This window comes from Lampetra fluviatilis, chromosome 4, assembly GCF_964198595.1.
Source record: "Lampetra fluviatilis chromosome 4, kcLamFluv1.1, whole genome shotgun sequence".
NCBI lineage: Eukaryota > Metazoa > Chordata > Hyperoartia > Petromyzontiformes > Petromyzontidae > Lampetra > Lampetra fluviatilis.
This window is the reverse complement of record NC_136278.1, coordinates 3841653-3861328: the sequence shown is the minus strand read 5'-3', so window position 1 is coordinate 3861328 and position 19676 is coordinate 3841653.

Sequence of the window (19676 nt, the reverse complement as noted above, 5' to 3'; positions counted from 1 at the left end):
GCTCCCCACAGACACACCCAGGCACACACACACAGACACACGACCCTCTTTCACTGTGGCGTGCACTCACCGCTGTTTTGCGCAGCATCTTGCATTCAGATGCAACACAATATAATAACAACCCGCATTTAACGAGCTATGGGGAGCGTCCCGTGCTTCAGACGGGTCCTGCCGAGCACGCGGCTCGTGTTGACCGACTCTCAAAGCAGTCCGCGCCATTCGTCGCACATGTAATTGTCGGCAACACCGATTTTCCAGGAAGAAAAAAACGTGACTTTGAAATACAACACTTTCCTGCGCGAACTTTGCAACGTATTCTGTTAAATTCAAAGGTCCAAACCCACACCCCATCCCTCCCCGCCTCGGCTATAAATACCCATATTGTGCGCGATGTTCTTTTGTTTAATTGAAAAATGCAGGAAAGGGGTGAGCGAGGCATTAGGAATTAAAAATAATAAAATACCGCTGAACAATAACTCCAGAAAACCCTGACCCCTTCAGCTCGTTGGTCCGATGCAGGAAGTGACATCGGCCACTGCGGCATTGACGACGGCTTCAAGCGCGCAATCGGTTCGCTTGCCACACCTGAACGACCGCGAACCCCACTTGGGGGTCGCTGAACAGCTGCGCACGCGTGTTCGCTTGAAGCCCCCTGTTGCCTGACGCCCCCAACCCCCCCCCCCCCCCCCCCATGTGTGGGTGGGTGGCGGGTGTGGAGGGAATCTGTCGCAGAACTGCTGCTGCTGATGTACAGGAATGCGGCACAGGGGGGGGGGGGGGGTGCTGAGTGCGGATTGCCGTACCGTGGCTGACCGCCGTGGGACCGTGGCTCTCGCGGCTACTGTAGCCCCCCTACAGAGGGTGCTTGGCCTACTCTTCCACGCTGGAATGTACTCAGGAGGGTAAGGTTAGAGTAAAGGTGCAGGTCTTTCCAGCAATGCTCGCGGAGAGTGCCTCCAATGGAGGGCATTTGGCCTACTCTTCCACGCTGCCAGACGTTTTGAAAAGCGTTGGCTCGTATCCACACTTTACTCCACCACACGCGAGCGGCTGATCATCTGGCTGCTGTTCACTCATTGATGCTGCTGGTTGGACAGAGGCGGCATTCATGAAACTCTCACCGCTAATTCAACTGCCATGCCCGGAGATCGAATCGAACCGGCGACACTCTGGATTGTAAATCCCAATGCGCTGACCATTACAGTCCGGCAGCACCCCCTTTTATTTCCTTTGCTGCAGACACCGGCCACAAATGATCACTCTTGGGACAGGGGTTCCTGCTCGTAGTAGTAGCAATACAATCATTTAATCGCGTGTCATATTTTAAGAGTGCATGTCTAATAACACAAATGTGCTGCTGTATGCCACACACACACACAAAATATTGGCGGGATAGGTTGTTAATATTTGCAACGAAAAGCTACACGCAAACTTGAATAATTGATCGTGTTAATTAATCATTGCTTTCCTGCCACGCGGAGCGCTACTTGCAGATAATGGACGGGGGTCGTTGCTGTATTACCGTGAATAAATAAGGGGCGCATTGCCACCTCCCACGCCTCGACGCATACAGCCACGTTTCACCACCTGCTTAGGTACAACGCAATTTTAATTCGCTGTGCCTCTAGGGCTCCCGTAAATGCTCGTGCAACTGGAGTACTGAGTTCAGCGAGGACTCGTGCCGGTCACGAAGCTAGATTGCACGCAAGAATAAAGTAAACTTGCAGAGATCTCGCGCTTTTAGGGCTGGGCAACGTTCGGGAGATTGGTCCGTGTCGGCCCGAGAAGATGCCAGCTAGGGACCGTCTCGTATATCTGAGCGGTCGTTATCGATGGGCTGCGAGGCTGCTGTAATGACAGATTGCCTCTGCAGTGTTGATAACCATGCAACAACAGTCGTCGGTAACAAGAATATACTTTTTACTTCGAATTCGTTAAAACAAAAACTCAATATTTCAAGAGCCGCAATTCACGTGGCTGAGAGACTGCGGCCCTTAATTTAAAAAAAAACGTGACGAGGCGAGTCTTTAAAGAGCCGCACGTGTGGCTCCTGAGCCGCAAGTTGGCGATGGCTGCCGTGGGAGCAACGTGGACATTGTCCATGAGTCAAAATGAATGCCTCGCGACTCGTGCACTCCATGGGCCAATGTCAGACCTGCAGAACCAATGGAAGCTCTTTTTGTGTTTAGTTTGTTGCAAGTGATCAAGTGATGTTAGAACCGCACGCACAACGACAAGACAAAGACCCCCGTAAAGCCTTAACAGACTGTTATTACCACGGTTGGCTGCGTACGGTGCGAAAGAAGTTCAACAAACATCTATTGTAAGTGATAAAGCCATGGAAATACAACTCTTGTGTACGACATGAGTGTTCGTTCATGGCAAAATGATGGAGGGTGCCCTTCATTCTATAAGGTGTCCATTTAAACTTTAAAGAGTTCCACTCGTAGACCTGCCACTTGCCCTGGCATCCTCACACTGAAAACTACTTTCCCTGTGACTCACCGGCAGTGTGATGAAATAACACATTGAATTAAAAGCAACGTTACGTGCTTCAGCCGGTCGAAATGCTGTCAGTTCGGTTATTTTTATTCGAACGGTGCAGTGTTTATATTATGCATTTTTTTCCACGGTTAACAAACAAAAACTGCGCGTCATGTGATTGGCCTCAACGGTGACGTCCTCCCCTTGCCACGTGCGCTAAGATCAACGTTTCGCTGCAGCGTCAGGCACAGAAGTCCGTGAAGAAAGTGAAGGGCGATCCATCCACCCCACCAATTCATCCCAGGCCCTACCTCCACCACCTCCCTCCTCTTCCTCCCCTACCCCAACCCCGCACTCTCCCCCATCTCACCCAGCCCCTCCACGTTGCACCCCCCCCCATTCCCCAAACAATGGCAACAAACCTCACAAGCCAGCGTCGTGGGGGATGACAGTTAATGGATTATGACCCCGTGGCTCTGGCCACCCAATCCTGCGCATCGGCCCGGACTCGTGTTGCGTGTCGACGAAATCTCGCCGCGGCGGGGCAGGCAGCATACGCTCGCAGCGAGCGGCGCAGAGGCACAGGTGTTGTGTGTTTGGGCAGATCAATCTGTAGTCGTCGACCCGAGATCAGCGGCAGGCCTGAAACATTGCCCGGAGGATCCTAGTAGCAAAAGTAGCTACATGTGCTACGGGCCCCGTACTTGCAAGGGCCCCGCGCTAAATGCTTTCAAGCTATCAATTCCGGTTCGGTGATTCTGCACTTGCTCGATTACTATCGTACTATACCGCCTTCAACTTTTATGAACAACTGGGTGTTCAAAGTTAGCGATTTATTATCTGGCTGTCGTATTATCTGGCTGTATAGCAAATGAAAAAATATAGTTACTTTGCTATGCAATGAAAAAAATTGTGTTTTAATATTCATGTGTTTTTTAATTGAACATATGCTACAGGCCCCGCACTAGCTTAATCCTGCACTGGCCTGAAATCAACCAATAGGATAGCAGCACACATCCCCCGCTGGTCACTCGCCTTGACCCCTGCTGCCCCCCAACCCCCGCTCTCAGGCAGAGTGCCGCCGTGGGGTTTGTTGTTGTGCATCTTCGAACTTTCCCCCTCCACCAATCTGCTGCGATTGAGCCCATCGGCTCACGACGTCCCATCCGTCAGATTTTCCTAAAGTCCGATTTAGCATAGTTGGCTATTCATAATTAACGTTTTTGGGTTAGATCGCGAATTGCCCGATGATGCTGGATGTAATTACCAGCGAAACGTCGTACTAAAAAATTGTAAATGTTATGGAATCACTCTTCAACACACCGGTGGGCTAAAGTAGTGAACTATTTGTCTTTTGTCAACGTGACACTTTTTTGCTGATTGGCCGTGTCGGGTGGTGGAGGGTTACGACGCATTTCTAAATAACGCGATCTAACCCAAAAACGTTTATTATGAATTATATGGTCGCGAAAGCCTACGTGTTAAACTATATAGTTGTCTATGTACGGTGCGAAGGAAGTTGAACATACGTACATACCAGTCCTTAAAACCTTCATTGGGGGCTATGTGCTCTGCAAACCGTGATTTTATGTTATAATGCTGTTCCCAGAATGTGTCCGATCTCCAGTCTCAGAGGCTCAGCAGAGTTGAGCCTGGTCAATGCTTGGATGGGTGACCACAAAGCAAGCGAGTTATAGACTGTACCACGTTGTGGTCAGCAGTGGGCAGTGCTTCCCGCCTTCACCAACGCGGGTTGACCAGCGTGGTGAGGTATGGTCAGATAACCACCACGGCACGCCCGGCCGTGGGGAGGCCCTCATCCAGCAGTAGATTTACAAAATGACCCATGCAGATGTTACCGGTGTCGCACCATGAGATGACTGTCCGTTCAGAACTCACTCTCCCTGCAGAGCAGTGCATCACCCTGTGTTAGCAACCGGTGGAAGAGGATATCACAAAACTGTTTCTTACATTTCACAAAACTACTTCTCTTGAAGTGATCTATTTTATGTATGTATGTTGAACTTCTTTCGCGCCGTACATAGCCAACCGTGCTAATCGAAGGTGCTGCATTTCCCCACCTGGCCCACTACCGAGAAACGTTTCTCGCACTCGACCCGACGTTTAGCTATTTTCCAAGTTGAAATCTTGCCAATGTAAGTAATACGTCAAATTTAATAAAAGGATGAATTGTGTGGGCGGTCATTGGTGAGCAGGCCCCCCTATATCATCAACTGGGCTACACTTGAGAACGCAGTTTTATCGCCGTGGTTGAAACCCAGATTCCAGATTCTAACCCCAGGATCCCAGCGGTGCCGTTTCATTGCTCTGACTCCAAAGCCACGTGGCTGTCCGGAGGGCCCGGGTTTTGGATATGGATGATGTGTAATGTACACACGTTTTAACGAGTGCCACTTCCAACATCTGCGCTACGGATCTCTTGGTGTGAAAAAGGTCCGACTTGTCTATTTAAATAAGCCAGCATGAAAATTGGCACTATTCATTAGTTTCGGTGGTCACATTTTCTCTTCAATTGCTACTCGCATTTTGAGAGCACGAAAAATAAACACAACTCTTAAATTAAATTGCACTACTGCCGCAAAAAAGAAAAAACCCGAACAGAATTTCCAGCGTGAAAGGCAGCAGGCTTGCACTGAGACCAAAGTAAATCCGAAGGCGTGAGAAGGCTCATGTGGACAGATTGAAGGTAATGCTTTTGTAACCCACATTAATTGTTCTGGTTTCGTTGCACAGATGGATAAATAAAGCTATAACCGAGTGTTCGTTATCGCTGCAGTAAGCCAGCATTGCTATATAAAGGGCATTTATCATTTGGCACATGTGTCTTTTTTGACACCGTTCCATTTTGGAAACATCTCTAGCATACATATTTAATCATACCATGAGACCGCTTATTAACATATGGCATCAGAATAAAAAGAAAAGTGACTCATGTTCATTATAAGCGACTGTCTGTAAGAGAACAAAAAGAAAAAACTTTAAAATATGATAGTGCTCGCCTTTTTTTTCTTCCCCTGCCCGTTTTAAGTCTGCAACAGCAGCTCAGCACATATGGCCCGTGTGTTTCTGGGTTGGAAACTGCGCATACATTATCATGCATAATACAGCGCTCCCTCCATTTAATATGCAAATTTGCTGAAATATTACTGAGCGCCTTCTGTTCCGCACGAAGCCATTTGCATTGCAAATGGAATCGGCCCTGTATAATTAATGAAAACTGTCAATTTTACCTTCCGAAGTAATTTGATTAACATGCTGATAGGATGAGGGCCAAGTTCGCTAAACTAAGTGACTTGAAAGTGAAACAAGATTTACCCAAAGTAGCTCGCGGGAGAGTATCGATGGCACCGCGCAGGGGATAAATGGGCTCGTTAGAGCACTGTTGTAAATTTACACATTAAAAAGCGCACCATTGGCAAAAAAAAAAATCGGAGGTTGTTACTATGCCTATAACGATGTCCGCGCATAAATTTCGCTGGGGCCGAAATCGCTTCGTGTGCAAATTCGGCTCGCTCGGAGAAAGAATAGGGCCCAACGAGTGCCAAAATGAGTGAATAACAAGGGTGGTGTGGCCTGAGAATGGATTTCTGCACTGCCCGGAGAAGACGGGTTTATGTTAAAGGTGCTCATATTCTTAGGTTTTTTCGGTAAAGTCACGTGATTTTACCGAAAAAACCTAAGAATATGAATATGAATCCTTGCAGTCACGAAAGCTTCAAATCTAGAGTTAAATGTGCTGTTTAAATGCCGATAGTGAGGGCGGTGGAAACAGACCCAACACCTCTGCGGACGCAGACACGGTCGCCTGCTGCTTCATCTGATGTCGGTGGTCGGTGCGCGCGTGTGTGTATGTATGCATGTTGAAATTATTTCTCACCGTACGTAGCCAACCGTGCTAATTGGAGGTGTGGCGATGAGTCGGGCGTGACTCGATGCATCCGGTCTCAGACTCAGCAGATAGTTGATCACGCTAATACACGCTGGAGAAATTAATATGTGATTTGGAATAAAAAAAAAACTGGGCGATAACGTGCCAGAGTAGGAAGACGTCCTAACACGCGCACAGAATTTTATTTTACTGAATGCGCCATCAACTCCTGGAAGCATTTAAACCATTGCCAAATGAACGTGACATCTTGACACATCTGCACTCCTGCCTGCATATTTAAGTGTAATCAAAACATCAAACGAGCTCATAATTGTATTCCTTCTATTGGAGTGCCATATTGTTCAACATATGTTTAAATAATGAATTGTGAAATGTCCAAATCAGTTTTAAAAGGCCCTCTGTTTAATTCCGTCAGCGCAGACTATGATGTCCATGCGCAATGTGTTCATTTTCTATGCACGGTCATTAATTTTCTCACACAAAAAAACGGGCGTATTTAGGAAGCGGTTCTTTGAATGAAATAATGTATTTGTTCATGAGCCAAAACAATAATTAATTTGCGGTCATATAGGCGGCCAAGTTTGGTCTACTGCTGGATGAAGGCCTCCACAAGTTGTCGCTATTACTCATTATTGTTCACTGCAATTTCAGTGGCCTCGGTTCGATTTCCAGCCACAGCTATCATATCAATAGCAATGGCTATCTGATGCAATCCTGTGCCCTCCTTTTCACCGATTACGGACAATCAACCACCCATGCACCCATAAGCCATTGGGAAGTCTTCTTTCAGTAATCCATTGGAAAATAAATATACATTAATATAATTATTTTATATATATATATACAATCATATATATCTCACTATACGAAACATACATATAAACTGGTCGTGCGAGGTTCAAATTGATTGGATGAAATGGTGAGATTGTCAAATGTATGAAACAAAAAAAAGGTGAGCGATGATAGTGAACGCAGTAGGGGGTGATATATTGCCTTTTGCAGAGCCAATCAACACTTATTATATATAAAAAAAATCGCGCACACGTGTATCGTGATTGATCACAGAACAGTGTGAGTCATCGCACACCTGCCAGTTTCAATGTTAAAGACATCCGTGTTGGGTTTTTTTTTCTTCCTCTGAGCAATGTTTACATTTCTTCAAAGTGGGACACGTAACAAAAATGAAACAAAACTCAAAATAACAAGCGGAGATTTCTTTTAAAACGCGGATATATTTAATAGTATCATTTTTTGTTCGCCTGTTCGCAGTCGTTGAGAATTTGTACGGCGCGTGCTCGAAGCCCTCCTTCTCTGCGAGAGGAATGAGCACGTGGGGGAATACGTTCGGACAAGGACGCTGACAGCGCGTGGCACGGCGCGTGGCACGGTGCGTCAATAAGGGTGCCACAGCGGCGCGTCGAGACGATGCCGCGGTGCACGGCGACCCACACGCACACACAGAGATAAAGATCCCCCGTATAGCCTTAACAGACTGTAGGGGAAAGTGCTGTTAGCGAGCACCTATGAAGGCCGGAACGGTACACGAGGGGGTGGGTGGCCAGTACCACGCCCGGCCGCCTTTGTCTCCCCAGTGGCGATGTTTACACACCGCACCAGGTACTCATTTCAGGCTAAGTCGACCTAGGGGAGGCCCAGGACCGGTTCAGATAATCGTCACTGGTGTTGGCCGAGAGCGGGAATCGAACCCGGGTAGCCAGGTTCGTAGCGCAGCGCGCTAACCGCTACACTACCGCTCCCCACACGCACGCGCACACACACACGCACGCACACACACGCACGCACGCACACACACACACGCACACACGCACGCACACACACGCACGCACACACACGCACACACACGCACGCACACACACACACACGCACACACGCACACACGCACACGCACACACACGCACACACACACGCACACACGCACACGCCTCCCCTTGCACGCCGTCCGAGTGGGAGCACCGGGGTAGCAAAAGGCGGGGGGGGCCCTCCTTCGCTTGCCTAATGAAAATTTCCTTCCGATGTTTAATTCATTACCGCTGTCATCCGGAGCGCAAAAGCCACTGATTTCATAAGCGAGCGGCTTCTCGCCAGTTAATTAATTCAATAAGGCTTTTACACGGCCATTAATGAGACTTTTAGAATCCAGAGCCTTAATTAGTATAAAATATTGCGCGCGAGCCGGTGTGTTGATTTTCACCCGAAGTCTCGAAGGCAGACTGCGACAGGTCACTACAAGGAAAATTGTTTGGTGGGTCAGGTGCTAAGTGTTACTTCATTATGCATTTCCTTTGTTCCAGACAGCACAGTGTGGTACGCATTATAAAATAATGAGATGAGATTGAATCCCGATGCTTCATGAGACCGCATTGTGAGAATGACTATTGGGTGTACATGTCACATCGATAAAATAAGTAAGGCACTTTTGTTCACACACATCTTGGGGAAAAAATAAAATATTTTCGGATTTTTCTCAAATGAAACTGCCATCGCAGACAGCAAATTGTAATTTAGCGATGTTACATTTTTCTGCTGTCATTTTCTTCGTGGCGTTTTTGCCATTTCCAGGGTACCAGATGCCTTTCTAAGACAAGTAAAAATCATCATTGACTTTAGACATTTTTCCACATTAAAATACAACAACCGTCTCACCCCCCCAAACCCCCACCCACCCCAGCACTGCCACCACCAACCACCCTCGCGTCAATCAAATCTGTAAATGACAAAAAAAAATCAATCGTAACTTAATAATAGTGCAGACCCCCACCCCGCCCACACCCCCACAGAAACACACCTCAACTTTCTCATGAAGGACACACGTCATATTCAGTGTGCACGAAGCAAGCAGAGCCACAGAGGTGGAGGCTTGAGATGGCTTTCTCGCTTCTGCTGCCAGCAAGTGCCTTGGCTCAAGACCACGAGGCTTACTTGACGCGCCACAAAGCCTTCTGGGCCAGGGAGACGATGTTCATTTCTCTCTCTCTCTCTCGCTCATCCACGCCTCGGGAATAGCATCTCACAACCGGCCATTGCTGACACGGGAAGCGGACGCTGTCAACTGTAGATACTTCACCACTCAAACATTGCTGCTGCATGACGGGAGGGGGGGGGGGGTTCTTTACGTGCGTGTGATGTAAAGCGTGCGCAGAAAACGCCGGTGGGACGTGCATGCTTGGGATTGCCATTGAGAGACCATGAGGAGGAAGACGTGGATTCCATAACGTATGGCAGGTTAATGGCATCGCTCAGAGTGTAAAGCGGGCTTGGGCAGGACACGTCGCTCCAAAAGGACGATGGGTAATGGTCAAGAATAATCAGAACGGAGTGGCATCCAAAGAGATGGAGCGATGAAATCAGCCGGTGTGTAGTTGCTGGGTGGATTATATTATTACATCGGAGAATAGTGAAAGACGGTGACAGCTTGGGGGCGGATTTCATCCAAAAGTGGATTGAACATGGCTTACGATGGTTTCAAAAGTAATCGTATATTGGAGAGGGACTTTTTGTTTTAGATTTTTTTTTGGTATCAGAAAACGTATTGCTTGCCTGATTTCCTGCGCCAGTTGTAGAATGAAATCGTATCAGTGGCAATGTTTTACTCCTTTCAAGATTCTCGCGCGTGCAGTGGCAAAGTGACATCCTTCCTCACATCGAGCTTTGATATTAAAGAGTTTGCAAGTGCTGCCATGTGCTGTCTTGTTTAATGACGTGACGCGGTGTGGAATCGCAACCATCTTAGTGCTCAGCCTCCCGGTAATTAGCTTGAAACCCTGCGCAGGCTTTTCCTCTAATTAGCAAATTGTGCTGAAAATAGCAGGCGGCCAATTAACGGTTATTAAGGCGTTGGGAAGGGGGAGGGGCTTAATTAACAAAGTCCTGACGGCGGCAGTTTGAAACTCTTGATTTTGAGTCTGGGGAGGAACACAGTATGGACAAATGACTTCCGTTCCTGTGTTTTTAAAGCCTCATTACTGCACCAGAGCACAATGGGAGGGGGAAAAAACTGATACACAAACAAGCGAGCTTTTTTGTTTGTATTTTAATGAAAATATAGCGCAGCACAATGTACTTCAAAGCATTTCGATCACTGTTTGGCGGCGGGTGGAACGGTTCGTCCATTCATCGGTAAATATCAATTCCTTCAGCTCACTGCGCGTGCGTCAGATCACACGTGTAGTCCATTCACAATCGATGGCTTTGCATTCATAGCTGTGGCATGCGAGGGGTTCGCGCCACTAGAGGCGCTACCATTCACGATAAACTCGAATAAAAATCAATCTTAATTTAGATTTTATGTCGCTATTTCATTATATCGAATAAAAATGTTTTATTGATGGCTGAATCGAATAGAAATGCTGAATTGTGGCAACTTATGGTATCACGGGGGGGGGGGGGGAGGGTAAATAAATCCACAATTATCCTTCACTTTGTAATGACGAATCGCAGCTGCATTATGATATTCGATCTGTGCATATGGCAATACGGTCAGCAGCTGGATGCCAATGTCGAGGTCTGCTAGCCACGATGAGAGGGCTTCAGGAGAGAAAGCGAGAGACTTTTGACTTTTAAACAACTTTTATTTCCGCCAGCAGCAACAGCACTGGAGGCGATTTCGATTCGAAATACACAGTCACCAGCAAACAAATGAAATATAAACGCTACAAATCTACGCGCTGTGGCGCTAAATGCACCGCGCACAACACGAAAGAAAAGCCACGTGGTGGTGGTGATAATCGCGCACGCCACGGTGACGAGCGAGCGCTTCAGAAGGTGAACACGAGGGTGCCGTCCACGCTGGTGCAGAGGGCTTTTCCGGCTCCCCAGCGTGCGAAGAAGACGTGCACATCACCGACATGTGTGTGGTACGCGTGCTCCAGCCGGAGCCGCGCCTTAAGCAGGCCCCTGAACACTGGAAGAACAGAGCAGCCGTCAGTGAGCGGGAGTTCGTGTGGCAGTTGCGATTCCTCCACTGGAGGAGCGCAGACCACAGAGGTTCGCCCGTGCGGTCCAGAGTTTGGGTTGCGTGGCACGCAACTTCGCGCTACCGTGGCGCGTCTTGAGTTCTCCATTCGCGAAGGCGCTGCGCGTGTGCATCGTCATTGTTGATGTCCTGACGCGGATGATGATCACAACCACCGGCGAACGAGGCGATGGCCGCATTTGGGGCAGCGAAATTGAATAACTGCAATTGTTTAAAAATGTTGGGCCGAGGATGGTATAATGAGTTTTAAAAGAAGTACTTACCGAGTGTCTCTTTAAGAGGCAATCTTGCGGCTTTTCCTGTGATATAGTGTAAGGATGTTGAAAATTAAGTCAAAGTATTCAGTTCCCGTGTCTGCAGTGCGATGAAACACGACGATCGTTGTCAACACGACGCATTTTTTGTGGTAATGCGCAGACATTAGCAACGCACCCAGCCCCGTAGAAATGTCATCAAGAACAACTCAGTTCCAACTCTATACACATTCTTTCTTTCGCTATTTAAATTAACTTACCTTCACCAAACACACACAAACACGCTTACAGCCAAAACTCGCGAAATGTCTTTGCATTTTGAAAGGTGCATATTCGCGATCAACACAAATGCCCGCTTCATTCGTAGTGCTTGAAGAAGGGAGGATAATATATGCTTCGTGTGTGCGTGTGTTTGTGCGTTGTTAACGGTTGCACACACAGACAAACAAAGATCCCCCATATAGCCTTAACAGACTGTAGGGGCAAGTGCTGTTAGCGAGCACCTATGAAGGCCGGAACGGTACACGAGGGGGTGGGTGGCCAGCACCACGCCCGACCGCCTTTGTCTCCCTAGCGGCGATGTTTACACACCGCACCAGGTACTCATTTGAGGCTGAGTCGACCCTGCACACACAGACACACACACAGACACACACACAGACACACACAGACACACACAGACACACATACGGACACACATGCGTCGTAGGGAGCTGTAGCGCGCTGCGCTACGAACCCGGCTACCTGGGTTCAATTCCCACTCACTTTCAACAGGAGTGCTAATTATCTCAACCGGTCTTAGGCCTCCCCTAGGTCGACTCAACCTGAAATGAGTACCTGGTGCGGTGTGTAAACATCGCCTCTATGGAGACAAAGGCGGCCGGACGTGGTGTTGGCCTCCCACCCCCTCGTGTGCCGTGCCGGCCTTCGTAGGTGCTCGCTAACAGCACATGCCCCATACATCTTTCTTAAGGCTATACGAAGGGATCTTTGGTGTAATCAAGTTCACATTTTGTTCCAACTAAATCGTGGCAATATCCTCAGTTTTGCCAAATGACAGGTACTTATCAAATTTCAAAAAAGATATACATTTTAAGTAACCTGCTTAATTTTTTTTTCTCACTAGGAATACATGGAGGGGGGGGGGTTACTGCAATGAAATGAATGATTCGTTAATGAGACGCGTGTGTGTATGTGTGCTGTTTGCTGTGCCACAGGGTGTAGCTGTGATCCGTCCACAGTGCATGGATAAACCGGGCCTGAAACACGTGACCTTGTTAAACGGGCTGGGGAGGGCTGGGGAGGGCTGGGGAGGGCTGGGGGGGCAGGTATTCATAAACTCGGGGGGGGGGGGGTGTGGGGGGTTCTAACACAGTCAGTGTTGAAACTTATGCTGAACGGCCACCGCTTAAACAGAGTGAGCAAGAAAATAACCTTCGCGAACGGATTTATTTATTTCTAATTTATTTTCCCTGTGATGATCATTTTCGCGTTATGTGCACTTTTTTTTTCTCTCTCGTTATTTACGTATTCGTCTTTTTTAGTTCTTGATTTGCCAAGCAAGTGCGGGCGCGGGGGTGTTTTCATATCATCTGTGTAAGGGACTTGCTAATTGATGTTGCGGCGTTGTGGGATGCAATTGCATAAACGACGCTCTATAAAATGAAAGTATTGTTATTATTTGTCTATCACGAATTTTGCTTCGGCACTCGCCGTCTTTGCTACCTTGGGAAATGCTTTACGACTCCCATCACTAAATGGTACTATTCCTAGTTTTCATCTGTTGGTGCTGTTGTCGTCCAGACTCTCCTACAACGATTCCAGACAATTTGTATGCCACCACAAGCTCCTGAACATGAAACAAGCTGATCATCTGGGGCGTGTGAGCAGTCGTTACACACAACAACAACCAAAAAAAAAGACGCGTAACGCACAGACACTACCACAGCTGCGGTTATTAAATATTGTGCCAACAGTTTTTGACGTGACTGTAAGAATTTCGAAGTAAGGAAATAAACCTTCAGCAAGGGAGAGGGATCATCCCCCCCCCCCGCTACGAACTCCGTGACTCTGTCCCTGGCCACGGCTACCATCAGTGGCGAGTGGATTACGAACCAATTCTGCGTTTCGCTCCCGCAACAGCGCGGCGATTTTATTGGCCGAGCAATCCTCGTGACGGGCACGACATCGGGAAGCCTTTCATTCAGCAGTGGATCGACAGAAAAGAAGGTCAAAGGGTCAAGGGACAGGCATGCACTGGTACGAAAACGACAGCACGTTGCCGTATGCCTCCAGCACGTACGTGGGGGCTCTCTGCTTGCTGGGTCGGTTGAGAAGCCGAAGTGTTTCATTGCGTAGGACACTTTGTTACTCCGCACACATCGTGATTGTCAAAGAATGTGCGCGTACAAAACGCCAAAATGTGCAAAGACGCATGAGTAACATTTATTTAAATCACCAAAGAGATATATACAGGAGCTTTCTCAATTCTGATGTAAATTGTTTTGACGGTTAAACATGCAACTGATGCGAGCTGAGAGATGTCGCATAGCCTCTATCAACCAATGCACTGCACACACACACGACAAAGATCTGTCATTTAGCATCATAGACTGTTGTTGTGGCAAGCGTTGTTACCCAGTAGATAGAGCAACGTTGGTGGCACGTGTCTGGATCCGTTGGACCAATGTTGGCCCAAAGTTCCATATCAACTGGGATTAACAAGCTAATATTAAGGCGGGCACGGCACCGTCGTGTTGATGTTTACGGAATGCCCAAGTGAGTTGACCTTGGGGAGGTCCTGTATACGTTCTAATGCCACTTGATGCAAAGCAGTAAAACATTACTCCGTTAAAAATCCCATGTACACCTTTGCAATGGTAAGCTTCAAAGTTAAATGCGCGTTTTGCGATGTGTATTTGTTTACTTCTCTCCTTGACCCATATATTTTAGAGCCCTTTGCCAGTAGATGACTGAATGAAAGCCTCCCCATTGGGATCTGTTTTTTTAATAATACTTCACCCGACTGGTCAATCAGTATACATTAGTGAAGTGGAAGAGGCCCAGTAAACATGTTTAGCAATGATTTACCACTAACGTTGGGCATTCAAACTAAGCTCGCTGGGTTTCATCCAGAGCGCATTGAGCTAACCACTGCGCGACCACTCCCCCCCCTCCTCCTCCACTCTTCCACGTGCGCACACACCGCACACAAACAGCACAGTGTAGTGTGGTTTATCCGGATGTCTGGCGCAAATCCCAATGACGTCTTCAGCCAGCAGGAAGGCCACAATGTGTGCTTCCATGTGGAGCATTCCCGTGTTCCAGTTATTGTTCTCATGTTTTCTTTATGCACTGTTTTGTGGGGGGAGGGGGGAACCACGTGCACTACAAAGGAGACGCTCGCGTGCATCATCCACCAACCACACGGCTGAATTGTTAACGTTGTAAATATTACAGTTGCAACATTTGACGATTATACAGCCGTATTTGTGACACGGCGTGATTTTCTCTTCACCACCGCCCAAGACCTTGCTTGCTGTTTACAACCTTTTGGTCAATCTCCACTGATGAGCTGAGGTCTGTCCATTCCGTGTCGATCGTCGGGGGTTGCTTGCCTTTACTTCACCTTGCTGGCCAGTGGCGGGGAAGCGAGGGTTAAGGACCGTTTGAGCTTAACTCTCTTGGATGTTAGGGTTTCAACTCACGTGATAAATCAGACGAATCGAAATCATGAGTCATGGGCAGCGACAGTGTTTGACTTTGCGTGTTGTGTCGATGATGTGTTACGTGCCCTTCGTGGCAAACTCGCGTGGCCGCTGTAAGTGTCAAATCCTTCTCAAGTCTAAAGTCTCAAAGTGGATGATGCTCTGTGTGACCGCGACCGATGATTGGCAGGGAATTGTTTTGCAACGTGCGTTCCCTCTGCGAGTGTTGCTGCGCATGATTCCACGGGCAGCATTGGCAACGAAAACAAATTGTTGTTGTGACAAATTAAATTTAGATGGTGTTCCAGCAAAACTGTTAATGAGAGGGCAATGTGAGATGTAAAAAAAGGCAAGGGACTTTATAATTGGTCATAACATGAAAAACGTGTTGGATGTTTAAGGCATGTGTAGAATGAGATGTAGACTCTTCTGCAGGAATTGTGCAGCTATTATTTAATCATCATCATAAGCCATTGTCTATCCACTGCTAGATGAACGCCACACCATGCCATCGCCATATATCACCGTTCAGTGCTGCTACCATCCAGATCACTCCCGCGCACGAACTGATTTCATTGCGTCATTTCCACACGAATGTCACCTTCTTGGACCACCGTCTCTCCTTTGGCTGCTGTGTCATCACCAGGCTTGTCCATTGGCCATAGTCCTGTCTCACGATGTGCCGCCTTGCCCAAGCTCATTTACGTTTGTTAATTATCAACATGATGTCGCTGGCTTGTGTTTGTCGCCTGATCCATGCGTTCCTTTTTTTGTCTCTCGATGTAATTCCCAGCGTGCATCTCTCCATGCTTATTTGCTCAGGAGCATATCTCATGAAATTCAACCATTTTTTTGTATTTTAATCTATATGCATGAACAATGTATTAAAGTGTAGCGAATTGCTTTTTCATTGGCCAGTTCACTGCAAGTGCAAAGTGTTAGTGTTTATTGATAGATGAGAATGTTGTTTTGTATCACAATTTAAGTAAATTCTTGGGCATACAAACCTTTTTTGTAATGTTTCCGACTTCACAATTGTAAACCTTTAGAGATGTGCTTCAATAATTACTTACATTGCCTTCTTAAAATCCTGTGCCAAGAGTTCTCTTCAGCGCTTGTTCAAATTTGGGCTGCATCTGTCTCGCATCCTTACACTTTTTTATTTGGCTTCACGTAACGACAGGGTAAATGAAGGACGTTCAGGATTTCGTGGACGTGGAAACATTCCACCGGCTTTAATTGCTCAGTTTTGTTGCAGTTAATTGGCAGGCAAATTGTACACAAGTCATTGGCAAAGCGGTTTTGTTTTTTAAAGAAGGACTAACTTTGCTCAGATGTTATAAACACAGCTTTGTGCGTTGTGTGTGTGTGTGCGCACATGTGTTCGCTATGAACCCAGCCACCCGAGTTCGATTCCTGCTCACGGCCAACGCCAGTGACGATTATCTGAACCGCTCCTGGGCCTCCCCTTGGTCGACTCAGCCTCAAATGAGTACCTGGTGCGGTGTGTAAACATCGCCACTGGAGAAACAAGGCAAAATCGGTCGGGCGTGGTGCTGGCCACCCACCCCCTCGTGTGCCGTGCCGGCCTTCTTAGTTGCTCGCTAACAGCACTTGCCCCAACAGTCTGTGAAGGCTATACGGGGGTTCTTGGTCGTTTGGCATAAAAGTGTTACACACACGTAATGCAGGTGCAGTCTTGGTGTCAACAAGTTCACATTTTGTTCCAACTAAATGGTAACAATATCCTCGGTTTCTTAAGTACCAAATGACAGGTACTTATAAATATTCTCAGGTTTTTTCGGTAAAGTCACGTAGGTAAAAACATTAAAATTAATGAAAGTAAAATAAAACAAAACAAAATAAAATTCACGACGTTTCGGAGGCAACACAAGTCTCCGTCATCAGGTGGGACCGTCACAGCCGAATTAGCTGCATCAAGTGAAGCAATGATTCAAGATGTAATCCCTTATAAGCAAGTTGAAGGGAGGTGGAGAGGGGGGGGAGAGCTTATCTTTTTACTTTCATTAATTTTAATGTTTTTACCTACGTGACTTTACCGAAAAAACCTGAGAATATGAATCATTGCAGTCACGAAAGCTTCAAATCTAGGTACTTATAAAGTTGAAAAAAAAATAGATTTTAAGTAACCGGCTTATTTAGTTTAACACGTAGGCTTTTTACTGATTGGCCATGTCGGGTGGCGGAGGGTTGCGACACCTTTATAATAACGCAATCTAACCCAAAAAACCCTTTATTATGAATAACCGGCTTATATTTGTTTTCTTGCTCTCACTATGAATTAGAGGCTACACGGGGGATCTTTGTCTTTTGTCTGATGCGCTCACTGTTGCATGCTCGTTTCTTCTTTTTTATCTTCTGTCCATGAAGCGGTATAATTTCTACGGTGATTTTTTTTTTTGGGGGGGGGGGGCTGTTCTCTTCGCCAACGTCGGCACGGAAGAACGCCGAGCGCCTACCTGCACCGTGAACCAACAACAACAACAAAAGCCCTCTGCTCACGCGAGCAATTTTCTCGCACTCAACCGCCGGGCGAGGGGAAAAAAAAGTTTATTTATTTTGATGGCTCAGCTGCTCCCTGTCTCATTTGCATGTTTAATTGATCAAACCGCCGCCCTCGTTTGAATGTTTAATTGGACAAGCTGCCAAGGCAGGCTGCGCCGCCCATCTGGCAAGGTTGCGCGTTTGCACTCCCCGTCTCGTCGGCCTCCTTCCTCCGCTTTGCCGAGGCCCTCTCACGATGCGCTCGCTCCTCGTTTTGGCATCGGAGGATTAAAACTGCAAAAAATGTAGCACCCATCTTCCCCAGGCCTCTGCTGAAAACAGTGGGGGGGGGGGGGGGCGGGTGCCTGGTGATTATTTACAACTTGACAACGGTGGCAAAAATAAATAAAAAAAATCCCGTGGCAAGTGTGCCGAGACGTGTCAGCTATCAAGAGGCCCAGTGCGACAGAATGATGCCACGCAGAGCCACGTTGTTAAACGCTTCCAACGAACCACTCCCTCCAACGTGTTTTCAGGGGGTTGTGCTGGGAGGTTTTTCCAGCGACACGAAGTCAATTCGGTTCGCCTAGACGCGGCATCGTTGGATCGCCGAACTGTGAGGGATGGCTTCGTCAGGAGGAAGTTCCTCCTGAATCACGCAGCGAAACGTCGGACATCGTGCCATTCATACAGCGTGTGTGTGGTGCAACCAACCAGAAAACGCAGCACAGGCCAAGACAATCGAGGCAGGCGTTGATGTACCACTTTACAGCCGCGCAGAGATCGCTTTACTCGCTGCGTTGTGTTGAACTTGTGGGTGGAACGCGGTGCTCTCAGTTTGTTATGCACCCTGCCTTGCGGGGAACCAAATTGGATGACAATTGGGAATAGGCCTCTGCCATAATTTATGCAGTTGCCATCAATGTGTGGATGCCAAGCGTACAAGGGTCTACACGACTGCCTGCCATGGGCGGTACGATTTAAGCGAGCAAACCCTCAAATGCTTCATTGTGTGCAGTGACTTTGCGTTTTGGCTTTCAAAATGTAACGCTAAAAAAAATTACTCGATGTGATAACGACATTCTCAGTAGCAGACATTTGAGACAGAACTTCAGTTTGGTTATGTGCTTTATTCCATGCTTTTTCGAACTTTGCCCGCAAAGCAAAAAAAACAAAGCCGTTGTTATAGCTAAATCAAATAACAACGTTAATGGGGTTACAATATTCGTAAAGCGAAAAGATGCCTTGGCTGAGGTTGGAAATATAGATTCATTAATTAAATAAACGTCATTCATATCCACAACCGTGATCATAGAGAGAAGTATTGAAATAAACAATGGGGAAGGTGCATGCTGGGAGTCGGACAAAGTTAGGCACATCGTATTGAATGTTTAAAAACACGAGCACGCTTTGCCAGGACACAATGCTAGAAGGGTTGATTACTGATGGTCAAGACTCACAGCGGAATGACAGCCCAAGGAAAGAATACAGCCAAGAGGAAGACCACCATGGAGGTGGAGCAATGCGATCAGCTGATGTGCAGAAGCGAGGAAGATTATTCGATTGCCATATTGAGAGATGGAAACAACTTAGAGGCCCTTCATCCAGCAGTGGATATATCACGGCTGACTAAGCTCTTCATGACGATGCTAAGATTGCTGAGTGGTGATATATTTGTGTATGGCAGTAATACGTAGTCTTGTGCAGTGTCTGTAAATATTCATGACACAATTTTTAAGTGTATTTTAGGGGTGTTTAAAATTTCAATGAGTAAATCAACAGACATCGGAGTGAATGACCATACATTCTGCAATTCCAGGAGA